This window comes from Lissotriton helveticus, chromosome 5_1 (genome assembly GCF_964261635.1).
Source record: "Lissotriton helveticus chromosome 5_1, aLisHel1.1, whole genome shotgun sequence".
NCBI classification, from domain to species: Eukaryota; Metazoa; Chordata; class Amphibia; order Caudata; family Salamandridae; genus Lissotriton; species Lissotriton helveticus.
The window spans coordinates 1,300,863,388-1,300,875,722 of NC_136065.1; the positions used below are offsets into that span (position 1 = coordinate 1,300,863,388).

The window sequence follows — 12,335 nt, forward strand, 5'->3', positions numbered from 1 at the left end:
GGTAGAAAATGAATGGTTTAACTAGAGAGAGAGGAGTACTCTGGTGGCTCACCGCTAGAGATCAGAGTAGTAATTAGTCTCTAGGATGAGTAAGATGCCCTCCAGCCTCCACTTGAAAACAGGGGTGTATAGTTTGCGGGGTGGGGAGGCATGCAATACTTTAACGCTGGTAACTGTTGTATGTTCTTCCTTTGATGAAGTGGTAGCACGGCTACTGGGTTTTAGCCAGATTCTTCAACACTTCGCCACAGCTCCTTTCCTGATGTACCACTTTGCAGCAGCACTGCTCTATGAGAAGGTATGTGCTAAGACGGGTTGCGGTCTACAAAAGCAAATCTCTTAACCTTCCACTTCTCAAGGCTCTTACCTTGGGGTCTTTCTCATAGTAGTACTGCTGGGTGCGGCTCCACCTCCCTACCAGGTGATCGCACCCATTATGGGCTAGGGCAAAGTCGTAGTCGCGGGGGTGGCTACATTGCGGTCCTTTACCAAGGTGAAATGCAGGTTCAGATTGAAGTTCTTCTTCAGGTCTGTCACGTTCTCCACACCTGCCAAAACCACACACTGATTTGCTTGCACTTCTCTTTGTCAGTCAGAGGCCGCGACATGGTGCTGGAGGGTGGTGGACTCGGTGGCAGAGGAAAACAGACTGCGGCGGAGGTGCTAAAAGCTGACACCCGAGACAGGGAGCGAAGGGGATCTAAAGAATACCCCTGGCCCAGTAGGCCTTGTCCAATTACAGCACAGGCTGCTGCAGGGCAGGAAACTCTAGCCAATCAGTACTAATCCATGCCTACAACCACCCAGGTCAGACACAACCTTGCGAGCAGCAAGTCCAGACAAATAACAGACGTTCCTTGCACATTGCCCCACCAATCATGATCTAGCTTTAACGTAGGACTCCCTAACCAATGACAACCCTGTGTGAGCCATACTGAAGACCAATGGAGGCTTCGCATGGAAAAAAGTCAGGATATACACAACGGAATACACATTCATCGTTGATCAGCGCGACATTACAGCTGGCCATATCTGGCTGCTCACATATCTGCTGCATCTGGAGGGGAAGCAATAATCAATAATAGTTGTGGTTATTAAGTGATATCAGCAAATACTCACCGTAAAGCGCTTTGACGCCTCACCAGGGGTAGTAAGCACTGTATAAATCCAATTACAATTCAGTAGAGGTTGCCACCGCACTAAAACACACGCACACTCTTGTCCGATAGAAATCATTTCTTCAGTCCATGCACACTTATAGCCAGTTTTTACTTTTTCCATCGCTTCACTATCAAAACCATGCCGTTTCTGAACATTTTTGCTGCTGTCGATATTAAATAAAGCTGCATGGGCTAAAGGGGAGCTTTTACAATTTAACCACGTATTGCTCTTTTTCTACAAAGAAAGACATTATTCTCACTAAAACATATTAGGCAGAGCTGTGACCAGCCCCGGGTGACAGTCAGAAAATTAAATATGGCAGTTAACAACCTCTGCAGATTTTCTACAGGTTAGCTAAACTGAACAAGCTGTCGCCACGAAATGGAATTACAAAGTGAAAGTGCGCCTGCCTGCAACTCTGCCTCCTTTTTGGACGGTCCATCCGGACTGGATCACAGCTTGTTTATATAACACGCCTCGTGAAGACAAGAAAGTGCTTCACGACAGCCGTAAACTAAGTCATTTAATCCGGAGGGGCCGTCCCGAAAGGCAAAAGGGCGGCAACCAAAAAAGCTCATTTCTAATGGCAGGCCGCCGTGACGTCAGCCAAGGGAAATGAGGGTTGGGGCTTCAAGTCCCCTTCTCAAATCTACTCTATTGCAATATCTCTCACCCAGCGAGTAGCGTTTTGCCCTGCAATGCCAGTCGAGACCTTAAAAGGATGTCTCTATGAAATATTTCTAAATGTTGTCTGGGTTAAGAAAATGTCAATTCATGTTCCTAGAAATACTGTAAGAAATTGGGTTATTGGGTGTAGGAGGTGGAAGTCCCACTCAGGCAACAACCACAGTCATTGTGAGGGTAAAACACAAAAAGTCACTAAATTAATCTGTGCTTAACCCTCTCGTAGCCTGGCAGAAAGAAGTCAGACTTAACTTAAAGGCAATGTGTAAAGGATTCATGAATTTGAATGTGAATGTAATTTATAGAGCGTGAAACTCATGTCCTAGGGCTTTATGGCGCTATAGAAAACAGGTGTAGGTGCATATCAGTTGGCAAGAAAGCTCTCTTACAAGGAATCAACTGCCTCTTAGTTTTGGGAAAAGAGCCAGGTCTTCAAGATTTTCTAAAGTCAAGTAGGGAAGAGGCTGTTTTAGTGTCAGTGGAAGACTAGTCCAGAGCAACCCGGTGATCCTAAACAAGCTCTTTCCACCTCAGGCGGTCTAGCTGAAACGGGAAACAGTCAGGTAGATCCTGAACAGAGAGTCCTTCCTGGGACATACCATGTGACCTTTTCCTTAAAAAGACCTTGTCCCAATCCATACAGTGATTTGTAGGCCTAACAGAGGGCCTTTAACTTTCATTGTTTTCTGACTGGTAGCCAGTGAGGTTTCTTAATTGCTTCTTTAGCAGATTCATGTTTGAGTATTTTGAAAAGGAAGTATGCAGCTGCATTCTGAAAGGTCTGGAGCCTCTTCATGGGAACTACTGCAAGATTGAGATAGAGACTGTTGTAGTACCAGGGCGATGATCACGGTTTTTAGGAGATCATGAGGTAGGAATTTATCAATCTTTCTTATCATTTTCAGGGAGCTGAAGGATGCAAAAGTAACACTGTTCACCTGCTCTTTAAGCTTCATCTCATTATCTATGATAAAACTGAGATTCTTCACTTTGTTGGTGGGTTTGGGGAGTGGGCCCAACTTGTGAAGCCCCCAGGCTGTCGTCCAAAATGAGGGATTGTTGATAAACACGATGACCTCAGTCTTTGTGGCATTCAGTTTTAGACAGTTTTGTCCATCCAGTTGCTCATGGCTCACGTTACTCATACAGGTCCTGAAGGCCGAACTTATCTTCACTTCGGCTTTTGTTAATGATACTATGATTTGAGTATCGTCAACGTAAGACACCAGGGAGAACCCAGAATTTTTAATAAGAGTCGCCAGTGGTGTAACATAAAGATTAAATAATGTTGGACTTAGAGGCGAGCCCTGCGGAATTCCATAAGGTAGAGAAACAGGTCTTGATGTGAAACTGCCCAAAGACACATTTAATTGTCTATTAGCCAGGCATAACTGAAGGAGCTTCAATGCTGTTTCTTCTATCCCCAAGCTCCGTATACTGTCAAACAGGATCTCATGGTTGACCTTGTCAAAAGCCGCAGGAGATCCAGCAGGATCAAAGCCGCTGTTCCTCCATTATTCAGAGTTTCTCGGATATCTTCCATGGCTACTATCAGAGCAGATTCCGTGCTCTGGTTTTTTTCTAAAACCATGTTGTGAGTCATCCAAAAGGGAATTTTCCTCAATATATTCTGAGAGTTGTTCGTTCATCACTTTTTTCTGCCAATTTGGCGGTGAAAGGGAGCCTTTCTATGGGACGATAGTTATTCGGATCCAATGTATTTAAGTTAGCCTTCTTTAGCCAGGGCAATACAGAGGCATGTTTCCGTTGTGTAGGAAACATTACCTCACTGATTTGATTGATGGGATTAAGTTTATGAGTTGTTCTTCCAATGTGGCCACAAAGAAGGAGAAACTGGCGTGCAAGGATGTAGGATTTAAGGGTTGACCATTCTGTTGGGCGCGGGTATTGCCTAAGTTAAAGTTATCATAGATGTTGGTAACCTTTTCTAGAGAAAAATGGCCAAAATATTGCAGACATTTTATTATTTACAGCCCTATTGGAACTCACTGGTGTCACCAATTTTTTTATTACTTGAAAGAGAGTTTTGTTAGCATCATGAGCTATTTTTCTCTGTTCAGTGTCTTTGGAGGATTTTGCAGACATGATACTTTTTTGAATTCTGCTAGTTTATTCTTACAGAGGATTTTCTCCTCACCATCGTATTTGTTACTCCATTTCTGTTCTTGCCTGTTGCAGTCTTGCCTAGATAACCTAAGGTTTTCATTATACCAGTGCTGGGAAACTTTCCTTTTAGTTATAGTTCTTTGCTTAACCGGGCTACAATGTCTAGCGCCGTGTTTAACCATTTAGTGAGAGGTTTTCAACACTCTGTTCCAAATTGTCATCTGGCTGTAATGGTATTGATGTAAGGATATCTTTCAGTTCTTCTGGCTGAATCTTGTGCCAGGTTCTACTGGGGGTTTTTGGCCTATATCCCTGTGCCTGGCAACTTTCCCGTCTTTACCTGCCAGTCAACTGCCCAGTGGTCTGACCAGGTAAGAGGGAGAGATGGTAATAAATTGATGTTTGTATTGCTTGAACAAATCCCATCAAGTATAAGTCAAGCATAAATCCAGCCCTGTGTGTTGGACCTTTTGAAATTAGGGATAATCCTAGCACGTTCATTGTATCAATCAATTTTTCGGAATCTGCGTTGTTATTTTACCAGATGGAAGTTAAAGTCACCTATTATGGAGAACTTAGAATTAAGGATAAGTGATTCAAGGGTCAAGGGTAAGCAGCATACAAACAGTAATAAATTGTAAACACAAAACAATAATAATCCCAAACCAATTTAGAAAAATAGAGTACATTTAAATAAATAAAATGATAGCAAGATGACACAAAACCAATTAGTAGAACCGAAAATATTCAAATTTTATAATTTTTTGTGAAAATAGTGCTTAAAAGTAAAAAGCACCACTCATGGTTCTGGGGTTACGCTTGAACGAGGGGAAGTCACAAGTTCAGGCTGATGACGATGGAGTAAGGTCCCAGGTTAGTCCAGACGAAAAAGTTACCTTCTAAGTCTGGAGCTAAGAGTTTTGTTCCCATTGGAGGAGGCGGTTTGGAGGGGGTTGAGCAACACAGACAACTGTCACTGTAGTTCAAAGAGCTGGTCAAGTGTTGAGGATAGTCATTGCTGTAGCTTCCTATTAGCGGTTGTCACGGCGGTCGTTGTTTTAGCGCGAAGTGTGGGTCTTTCACTGCCGGTCTTCGCTAGCTGTTGATATAGGCGTGAAGAGCAGTCCTAATAGACGGCAGAGTCGTGGCACTGACGGGCCCATTCGAGGTCACATGGAGTCTAAACTTTAGAATTTCTACATTTTTTTTAAGAGTACACTCTGATGTCAGCCAAGGGTCCAGGACCTGGAGACACTATTTGGAGAGCAGGAACTCATTCCAGCATAGGCAAGCAGCAGGGCTCAGGCAGGTCCAATTGCAGCAGGTCAGCTGGGCAGGTTACGAAAGGCCTCTGAAGCAAGTTGTGTCCCTGTAGCTCACACAGCAGGTCGGACAACTGACCCTTGGAGCCCTCTGGGCAGCTTAGGATAAAGGCAAGCAGGCCAGTCCTTGTTCTCAGACAACAAGGCAGTCCTTAAAGCAGCAGAGAAATCCTGTGGCAGCAGAGTAACCCTTTCTCTGTACCTTCCACAGGTCCAGGTGTGTTCTGGTTAGAGGATCTAGAGATCCAGTATTTATACCTGGTCCAGGCTTTGTGTGGTGGGACTCCCTGCCCTACATCCATGTCTGGTTCAGGAGAGTTCTTCCCTTCCGCTATCAAGTCCACAAAGTCTGACTGTAACAAAAGTAGGGGCAGCCCTCGCGTCAGGTTCCTTTATGTGCAGGAGGTAAAGCCTTTGATGTGTAACCTCCACAGTTATCCTGCTAGGATGGCCCATCCTATCAACACCTAAGTCCACTTTGTGTTACTGTCTGGAAGCAAATACACACACCTCAACTGCAAAGTCATTCACAGTCATGTGACCCAAGGCAGAGCAGAAGGCATAAATGGTTAAGACAAGAAAACAGCAATTTTCTAAGAGCTGCATGTTCAGAATTTGGACCTAAATACAATAAAAGAGGATTTAAATTATGATTTTTAACAGTTTATCTCTATCTGTTCCCAATACAAAGGTATCACTTCTTAAATTTAATAAGGTAATCCAGTGTTAATAAATGAGAGAGGCAAGCCCACAAACGTGAAAAACAACCTTGAGTCTTTCACTGTCAGCACATTTAAAACTTAAGAAAACATGCCCTACTTTTAAATATGATGCACTCTGCACTAAGAGCATTTACTGATGCACTCTGCACTAGGAGCATTTACGGCCAACCTTTGGGGGGGGACTAAAAAAGTATTAAAAAGGAAGGATAAAAAGGAAAGGTTAGGCCTGGCAAAAGGTTCAATTTGTCAGGTCGAAATAGCAGATTGCAGTGTCAGGCCTGAGACACATTTTAAAAGCCAACTTTAGTGGGTGGCACAAAAAGTGCCACAGCCCACTAGTAACATTTAATTTACAGGTCCTGAATACATGTAGTGCCATTTTCTAGGAACTTAAATGTTAATTAAATTTATATGCGAATTATGCCATGTCTTGGCAAGAAAGCACAAGCACTTTACCACTGGCTGCACTAACTTCACTTTATTTGTGACACTAATTCACTTTTTTTTTTTATAAATCATTGATGTGATTACTTCCAATCACCTTTCACTGCGCCCACTTAAAACACATGACTATTGTTGTAACTTTAATGTTACCAGCAATGAGCTGCTTAGGCCATCTACTTTTGAGTATGGGATAAAGAGAATTGTAAGGGTGTGAGGTTCCATGTCACTTAATGTCAATGCCTAGGGATGACATCATTTGTAGTACCTTCTTAAAAAAGTCAATTTTTACTTGAAGATATTGTATGTACTGGTATTAATTCTACGGGAAATATCTTTCCCATAGCATGTCTGTCTGTTACATTTTGTACACCTTCTAGGCATAAGGTGTGGTATTATTGATCTAAAATGTGGTGAGGAGATCCAGCATAATTATTACGATGATATGCATCGCCACAAACTATTGTGTAATAGACTGCAGCTATTTTTAAGGAAAAGGGAATTCAAATATTACATTGGAATAGAGCTCCATAGCCTTAGGCAGCTGGCAATTATAACGTGGCATGTGCATAATAAAATAACACTAGAGCCATACTGCTTTAACAATAGTCAAAATGTTTAATTCCTCACCCACATTTGCTTTTGGTCACTGCAGCTTACACTTAATGGTATGATTACCTGTGGGCCACTGAAAATGTTGCACTGAGTAACTTCAATTGCATCTAATATTTCAATCTATAAAATGTAGAAGGGTCATATCCCACTCTCTGAGCATCAGTGTTTCGATCATTCTTGTTGAAGAAGTTCACATCATCCTCAAATAATGTATTGAAAATGTGTTTTGCTGTTAACCCAATATTTTTACAGTACGTGTCATACCTTACACAAGCCCATCTTATGCAAAAACCAGGGCCAGATCAGCAATTTATCCAATTTCGCTTTGGGGGCTGGAGCCATTGGAGGCTGCTTTTTGAAAACCCTTGGTCGATGCATCCAGGGCTGTCTCTAGGGTGGTGCAATCGGTGCCACTGATTAAAAACAAGAAGGAGGTACCCTTTTTCAACTGGAAAAGGGAGGGGGTGTATAATACTACAACAATTAAAGAGCTCCCTTTCCCTGCTTTTGTACAAAATGAGGCTAAGTGCCTCTTACAGTTCTTAATGTGAGATATTTACCATTCTATTTTTTATTTAGTCGGTCTAAAGAGGTTACCAAAAAGGAATTTATCCTGTATTTCAAAACAACATTAATAACAAAACAGGAAAAACCCGGACATTTAGTCTATTCGTTATCTATTTTATTTGCTAAAAAGCATGAATTCATTGCACATAACACATCATTACAAACATATCAATTTTCATATAATAAAAAGAAATCAATTACAATAAAATACAAAATTGTTAAAAAAGTTCTGTCGACGCGGCGTATCGGTGTTCGGATGAAGATCGTCACCTTCTTCAGGACTTTACTTTCAAATTAAAACATCTTATTAGACTGGGTGTAGAAACTGCTTCAATTGGGTTCTTGAATATTCGCTTGGGTTCTTCGTTCAAATAAATTAGAAGAAAAACTGGATAATTAAATTCTCCTGCCTTTATCAATGGGCTTCAGAGTCTCATATAATCCAATGTGTCAGTTTCAATCTTATTGAGTCAATACCTTTCCACTTAAGATAAGACTTGGGGGCAGGAGGGGTCTGTAAACAATCTTTTCCTTCTGGTTTTTTTTGACCTCAAATTCTTCTTTAAAAGATGGCCAAGGTATTTAATCACTCACCCTGTTATAAATTGTCTCTCCTGGTCTGGGAGCCTTCAATTGGTAGAGGAAATTCCTGGTGTGGACCGTCCTGCAGCGTGTTCCTTTTCAACCACACCGGGCATTGACTTGGGGTGGGGGTTGATGGAGCGAGATAGAAAACATAATTTTGTTTAAACTCGCGAAGTCACATTTCCATAACATAAATAATAAAATTAATGATTTGTGATGTGTTGTGTTAATATAATCTAGATTAAACTTTACACATGGGGGGACTAACATGTGTGCTCATAAACGTGCATAAGTGTTGCATCTTTTTGTTCGTACAAAATAACAAACTAATTTGTTGTTTTCGTTTTTGTCATTATTAACTGCAGCAAACCTAAAAGAGGCATGTGCTTATTTTGCTTTTCCTTGTCTATGTGGTGTCATTTCTACTATTCTAGGTGCACATAAGTTTTATGGAGTTATGAAGATTGGTAGATATAAAACGCTGCTTTATTTGTTTGCACTTGCTAGGTAACATTAGTCTAATTGGGAGGGTTAATCAATTAGTGAATAAAGGGTGGATACAGAATCAACATTATTTCTTACATTAATACTTTCCTTGTGTTTGTTTTATACTAGAAAGCATAAGTTGCCTGCTTTTGGGCCTAGTTTGCTCGAGTTGCTAAAAAGCTGAATTTTACTTCTGCAAGAATCACGAGATGTCCATTCTGAAAAAGTGTTCGTCAAAGCTGCATTCACTGAGCAAATCTGACGCGTATTCAACTTTCTGTCGGACGTGGCCAAGGTCGAAAAAGAACATTTTGTCAGCCTTAACTTGGCATCCGCGGAAGTCAAATGGACGCAGCGAGAACATTATTGTACATTTGTTGCAAACCAAGGAAGCTCCTGGTTGCACTCGGAAAAAGACAATGGTCTTTAAGAAATGTGACCTAATGGAAGTTTTGAAATGTGGGTGACATGTCACTTGTCACTCTCAGCCAATGGGACGTCGAAGATTTCTGAAAACTTTCCTTTGCGTAGTTTAGTTAGCGTAGAAAGGTATAAAAAGTCATGCCCCTAGGGATGGGCTGGCTGCTGCTTTCTGACTTTCCGATGAGGGTGAAGTGCTGCTGGACTTTGCGTGGAGCACGTAAGAAACCTCAAAGAACTTTACTTTATTTTCCATTTATTTAGCTTAGCTAGGAACTTAGGCTTTGGAAATGCTAAACTTTTATATTTTACTTAAACTTTGATTTTCTGGCTTAAACTGTATTTTTCTCATGAATCCTTTCGATTATGCTTACTTTAATGCTAATAAAATTGCATTTATAAAACTACATTTGAAATACCATAATTAGTTAATAAAATCTTACTTTTGACAAACAAGCTGGTCTTGGTCATTCAGAAGTGCAGGTTGCTATTAGCTAGATCCCATCGCCAATGGTGGTCATTTAAATGGTTAGGATTTGTTCCAATGTCAATATTCTTTTCCGCAGGTGTATATAGTTGTATATAAATTGTAAATAGGTGCGAATAGGTTTAAATTGACCATCTGATTCAGTAGGCCCAAATATGTCATGGTTATAATGGGTCCATGGGTTTATGTAGAATTTTGTTTATAAGTGATGAAGTTGGGTAGCGTTGTTTATGGCATATTTCCTATAGGCCGCTGGATCAATTCTCTGGTAGCAGAAATTGATGGTTGCTAAGGGTAACCAAGGTAATATGTTGGTTGCTAAGGGTTGCTAAAGTGTAATGGTATGGAAATAGGATCGATGTTTTAACACATGTTGAGTTTGTTTTTCGTGCAATCTGTAAGCTATACTGGTATAGATTGTGTGGCGAGAAATTAGTCACGCAAGTCATCTGTTCTGTTTGCAGTGATATCGCCGAGTATCACAAGTGGTATCGCCGTGTACCACAAGTGTTGTCGCCGTGCAGCACAGTGTTAGGGCTAGGTACGAATCTTGTATAGTGAGGGTTGTCTAAGAAATTAGAGCAGCATGAGAATAGGGACAAAGCGCCTTCCATAAAACTCACTGTGATAAGAGTATTAGATATATTCGAGCTTGAGTGAAGGGTAGATTAGCGTCGGTGCATGATTATCTATAAACAGGTTAGAGCCCTGTAGGGGTACATGTTTTATATCTATAAACAGGTTAGAGCCCTGTACGGATAACGTCGTTATTTTGCTAACGGTGCATGATTTCTATAAACAGGTGAGAGTCCTGTACGGATTTCATGTGTGGTTGAATTTAGGGAATTTTCCGTGTGAGAGTGCGAGTTTGATTTGTAATTTATGTTCAAGTGGAACTCTTAGAACTGTCACTTCGCGGTGCGTTCAGAGGAAAACGAGTTCATAATTTTACGTGTTAGAAGGGTGGGGTAAGGTTTACTCTGCTAACAATTGAAAATTATCCTTAGTGTGAATAGCGCCGACTATTCCGAAGTGTGGATACTTGGATGTATGTAAACTATCCTAAATAGTGAAACAAACAGATGAGTCCTTATTGTCATTGTTTAAGAATTAATTTACACTGAAAAGTGTTCTTAAAATGGCGCTGTGAAAAGATTTTGTGAAGGAGGGGTAAGCGCCAGGAGTGAGAAGTGAGAAACCGCAGCTGCTGTGTATGTCACAGAGCCGCGCTGGGATTGGGTGTCCTACGTCACGAGCTGTACTCTGATTGGTTCTTGAGTTTCTGACGACCTGTAAGCTGATTGGTTCTTCAGAAAAAATCCAATTTTATTGGTTGAGCAGAAAAGTGACGTAGCTCAACTGTCATTGGCTTGTCGGTGTGTTTCGCGCACGGATTGGTTGTTTTGCGGAACATCCCGGAAATATTTTACGAACGTTTTTGTGAATTAAATCTAACTCTTAAAAATGAGTTATCATTTTAAACATGTTGAGAAAAAGCCAACGATGTTTCAGAAAATAAAAAATTTATTTTCACCTGACAAGAAAATTGAAACGCAAGGTGGTAAATTACTTCATAAGTATAAAACACCTGCAGCATACATGGAAGGTAAATATGGATATCATACGGTTTTATGGTTCGATAGCTGGAAACGCTATACTAAGAATGACGGTGTTTTAACTTGGCCTGATGATGGTTCATTTAATGTAAAGGTTCTGAGAAATTTGCGAGAAAAAATGAATGCTCTTTGTCCAAAGCCGAGACCAACTCAATTCGAAGCTTTAGTTGAGTGGGAAGATGAGATGTATCAGTTACAAAGGGAAGCAAGTGGAATCAAAAGACCTTCTAAACCTCCAGCATGGAGAAGAGATACTCATGAAGACAGATTGCGAATGTGGAGGCAGGCAAACATGAGTGAAGGATTGTATTTAATTCAGGAAATGGTTATGGGTACTCCTGGTGGGAAATCTTTAGAAAGCGAATCTGAAGATGCAGTTATGGAGGAAATATACACTACAGCAAGAAAGAATCAGCCTTTGAGACCTCCTAGATCATGGTCTACTCCGGTGGTTTCTACAGAAACTTCACCGAGTGCACCTCCAATGAATGAAGCTCCAAAACTTTATCCAAACAATTGTGAAATTATGGAAACTCCTAGAAGATCAGAACTTGATAATGCTCGAAATGAAGGTAGACAATTTTCAATGACTCCAAGAGCAAGGGAAGCTCCAAAAGATTATGCAAGAGGGGCAAGAAATGTTGAGGCTGTTGACTCCTCTGAATATTTAAGATCTAAGGAAGAATTAATTAAAAGAATGACGAAAGGCATGGAAGCTGTGACAGTTCCAGTAACAATTGGTCCTGTTCAGCCTGTATTTGATCAAAGAGAATCAAACAAAACAGGATTGACTATTCCTTTAAATGCTGAAATTCAGAAAGTTGCTGAAAAATTTTACTCAGATTTATCTGAAATAAACTCTTCAAGATCGAGAATGCCAGATTTAACTTTTAATGAGGATTTGTCTCCAAAAACACCGATGGGTGCAGAATCAGATGTAGGAAGTCCTGAAACTAGAGTGACTACACCGAAACTAGATGTGGCTAAATTAAAAGCAAATATTGAAGAATGAATAATTGGAACTATTGGTCCTGATAGTTTAAATTACTATCGAGATGATGAACTACTGTTCATTTGCAAAAGTATTCAGTGGAAAACAAAG

At 40.7% G+C, this 12,335-nt stretch overlaps 1 protein-coding gene across 3 annotated transcripts in view; it reads right to left on the reverse strand.

Annotated features, from left to right (window-relative positions):
- The window catches only part of LOC144753590 (omega-hydroxyceramide transacylase-like), an 878,827-nt gene that overhangs the window by 446,233 nt on the left and 420,259 nt on the right, over window positions 1-12,335 (reverse strand). The gene's annotated exons all lie outside the window — the stretch shown is intronic.